The following is a 4,404-nucleotide window of genomic DNA, read 5'->3' on the forward strand; positions in this document are numbered from 1 at the left end:
TTGAAAAAAAAAAATTAAAAAAAAAAAAAAAAAAAAAGAAGTTACCACTGGGGGAAACTTTGCAAAGGCTACACAAGATCTCTCTGTATTATTTCTTACAACCACATGTGGACCTATAATCTCAAATTTTAATTAAAATATTCTTGGGGGGCGCCTGGGTGGCGCAGTCGGTTAAGCGTCCGACTTCAGCCAGGTCACGATCTCGCAGTCCATGAGTTCGAGCCCCGCGTCGGGCTCTGGGCTGATGGCTCAGAGCCTGGAGCCTGTTTCTGATTCTGTGTCTCCCTCTCTCTCTGCCCCTCCCCCGTTCATGCTCTATCTCTCTCTGTCCCAAAAATAAATAAACGTTGAAAAAAAAAATTTTTTTTTAAATAAAAAAAAAAAAATATTCTTGGTATAGGGGCGCCTGGGTGGCTCAGTTGGTTAAGCAACCAACTCTCGATTTCTGGTCACAATCTCATGGTTCCTGAGATGGAGCCCCGGGCTCCATGTGCTGATAGCTGGGAATCTGCTTGGGATACTCTCCCAATCTCTCCCTCCCTCTCTGTCTCTTTCTCTCTGTACCTCCCTCATTTGCATGCAAGTGTGGTCTTTCTTTCTCTCAAAAATAAATAATGAAACTTAAAAAAATTTCTTGGTACATAGGGACGCCTAGCTGGCTCATTCAGAAGAGCATGTAACTTTAGATCTAGGGGTCCTAAGTTTGAGCCCCACGTTGTGTGTAGAAATGACTTAAAATAAATAAAAAGGGGCACGTGGGTGACTCAGTCAGTTGAGCATCGGACTCTTGTTTTGGCTCAGGCCAAAGTCGTGGGATGGAGCCCTGCGTCGGGCTCCACACTGAGTGTGGAATCTGCTTGAGATTCTCTCTTGCTCTCTCTCCTTCTGCCTCTCTCCCCTGCTTGCTCTCTCTCTCTTTCTCTCTCTAAAATAAATAAATAAATCTTAAAGAATTCTTATTGCATATACAGATGAATCTCTAAATAATTAGGCTAAGTGTAAGAAGCAGAAAAAAACAGTACAGACTATATTATTCCATTTATATAAAATTCTCTATAGAATGCAAACTACTGTTGATAGAAAGCAGACCCATGGTTGCCCAGGGAGGGGAGAGTGTCTGGAAGGGTAGGGCAGAAGAGAAGGATTATAAAAGGGCAGGAGGAAATTCTTAGAGGTGATGCCTATGTTCATTATCTCGATTGTGGTGGTATAGCTATACCCATGTCAAAATTGATCAAGTTGAACACATTCAGTATGTGCAATTTATTGTATGTCAACTACACCACAATAAAGCTGTTAAAAACCCTGACAGTTGTAATATCAGCAACAAAACTACATCTTCTATTCATGATTTCACCAAAATTCACCATCCTACATCTGTGAAAGATTAAGGGGTTTCACGGTCCAAAGTTTGGTGAAGACTGAGTGAGTCGATTCAGATTTAAAGTCGGTATAAGCTATCTTGTCAGGCTTAGTTAGTTCTAGAAGAAAGCACAAAACCCTGAAGCCTATGGGTGGAGGTTGGCCACCCGCCGAACCTGTTTCAACAGTGTGTCTATTGTATGAAGTGAAACCGCCTTGGGCATTTTTTGAAAGCTTATCTAGAGAATTTTGATAGCTGAGGAGTTTTTCCCACATTAGCCAAAGGCCAAAATATTTCAATCCTCTTATTTTCACAAACACCAACTTTCCTGGGGGGAGGGGGTCCCCCTAGACTGCATGTGGGCGCGCACACACACACACACACACACACACAGTTTTTCTTTGTGAAATTAGGTGAAAGCTACAACTTAGAGAAAGCACACCAGTATATAAAACATTAAAAATTTGTACAATTGTTAGGGGTGGGGGGATGGGCAAAATGGGTGAAGGAGAGTGGGAGATACAGGCTTCCATTAACAGAATGAGTAAGTCATGGGAATAAAAGGCACAGCATGGGGAATATAGTCCGTGATACTGTAATAGGGTTGTATGGCGACAGATGAGAGCCACACTTGTGAGCACAGCATAATGTACAGAGATGTTGAATCCCTATGCTGTGCCCCTGAAATAATGTGACATTTTGTGTGTCAAATATACTAAAAAAAAAACAAAAACAAAAACGAAAAACTTGTGCGATTTACATTCTATATAAAACCTCTATTCCTAGGGTTCTGCTAATTTCAAAACTCAAATTTTAATTAAGACTTGTATGTAATCAATAACAATTTATAAAAAATGCAAATGGTACAGGGGCTCCTGGGTGGCTCAGTAGATGAGCGTGTGACTTCAGCTAAGGTCATGATCTTAAGGTTCCCGGGTTTGAGCCCTGTGTCGGGCTCTGTGCTGATAGCCTACTTTGGATTCTGTGTCTCTTTCTCTGTCCCTCCCCCACTTGTGCTCTGTCTCTCTCTCTCTCAAAAATAAATAAACATTAAAAAAATTTATTTTTTAGGGACGCCTGGGTGGCTCAGTCGGTTAGACGGCCGCCTTCAGCCCAGGTCACGATCTCGCGGTCTGTGAGTTCGAGCCCCGCGTCGGGCTCTGGGCTGATGGCTCAGAGCCTGGAGCCTGCTTCTGATTCTGTGTCTCCCTCTCTCTCTGCCCCTCCCCCGTTCGTGCTCTGTCTCTCTCTGTCTCAAAAATAAATAAACGTTAAAAAAATTTTTTTTTAATTTTTTTAATGTAAATGGTACAAAAGGGTATAGAGTGAAGTCACTCTCCTTCTCCTACCTACCTACCTACCCAATTGCCTCGCCAGAAACATCCAGTTTTGCCGCTTTCTTCTATGAACTGTCAGTCTATGCACATATAGGCAAACATACATTTGTCGATATATTTGCCTGTATACACATTTACCCATATGTCTTGGTACACAGCACATAGTCGTCTTATCTCAGTTTTAAAAAAATAACGACTTTCAAATAGATAACATGTTAAAATTCAATAGGCATACTACTGAAGTTTTCCTGCTATCCGTGCCTCTGCTTCCATGCTCCTCCTGAACAACTCGTGTTACCAGTTTGTTCTATTTCCTTCTAGACATGGTCTATGCATATGTAACTTTTTTGTTTTATTTTGTGCGTGGGTGCGTGTGTGCGTGTGCGCGTGCGCGTGTGTTTACTAATAACACAACCTTGCACGTTCCATAAGTGCAGGGACTTTGCCTAATTGGTTCACTGTGGGAACACCAGCTTCTGAGTAGGACTGCCCATGTTCATAATATTCCAGGTCTGCAATGCGACTCAGTAGCAATGCGACCTTGGGAAATGTCACTTTAACAGATCATTGTCTCACTTCCCTTGCCTGTACAATGGAAGTAACAGTGCCTCCTACATAAGGTGGTTGTAAGATACCATGGGCTAATACATGAAGCACTTGCATGTGTACATCTGACCAACAGTAAGTGTCCGATAAATGTTGGCTAATATTAGTATAGCACAATCCATCTTTCTCAAACACTGTTTTGAATGCATGCAAATTTTGTATAATGTTTATATTAATGATGCTTTTGATGATCATAAGCATCTCAAAAACTGTCTGTTATTTACACTGAGTCTTAAGGCACCCTTTCAACTTACTTTTCCTCCTTACTCAACCAGCTTTTTAACCTGCTGAGTGTGAGCTCCATTCCAGAAACGTATACCACACGAAAGTCATGCACACTCCCCCCAAAGCCTCGCTTAGCAGCATGCCTCCCTCCTAGTAGCCATTTTCATCTTGCCTCTTCTTCCTGTTTTCCTTCCTCTCCTCCTGTCTCCCTGCTTCTGTCTGGTTTTTGACTAGATCTGCCTCTACGTATAGAGAGACAATTATACATGTATGATATAGTACATTTATATTTCTATACTCTGCATTCTTACATATTTCTCTTTTTTTAAGCTTATTTATTTATTTTGAGAGAGAGGGCATGAGCAGGGGAGGGGCAGAGAGAGAGGGAGAGAGAGAATCCTAAGGAGGCTCCACGCCATCAGCACTGAGCTTGATGCAGGGCTCAAACCCACAAACCGTGAGATCATTGACCTGAGCTGAAACCAAGAGTCAGATGCTTAACCAACTGAGCCACTCAGGCACCCCCATTGTTACATATTGTCAGTGTGTATCCAGATTATCCCATTAGATTACAGTGAATTCAAATGTCTACAATGTCTGTTCTTTGTTACCCTTTGTATAATATGTTCACAATTAACTCATGGACAAACATTTTTATTTTCTTTTTCTTTCTTTTTTTAAACATTTGATCTTCCTCCATATTCCTTGGATTCCAGAAAAACTAAAGCAATAAAATATGGAGAAGGTTATGCCTGGGTATGAGTTGAGGCAGGCTGCAGGGGTCTGGGAAGAAGGCCTATACTAAAGAACACCATGGCAAAGCCACTACTCCCAAAGCACTCTCCTCCTACAAAACATGTCGTCGAAGTTTTT

Source organism: Herpailurus yagouaroundi, unplaced genomic scaffold (assembly GCF_014898765.1).
Source record: "Herpailurus yagouaroundi ecotype Mexico unplaced genomic scaffold, PumYag 139, whole genome shotgun sequence".
Classification (NCBI taxonomy): domain Eukaryota; kingdom Metazoa; phylum Chordata; class Mammalia; order Carnivora; family Felidae; genus Herpailurus; species Herpailurus yagouaroundi.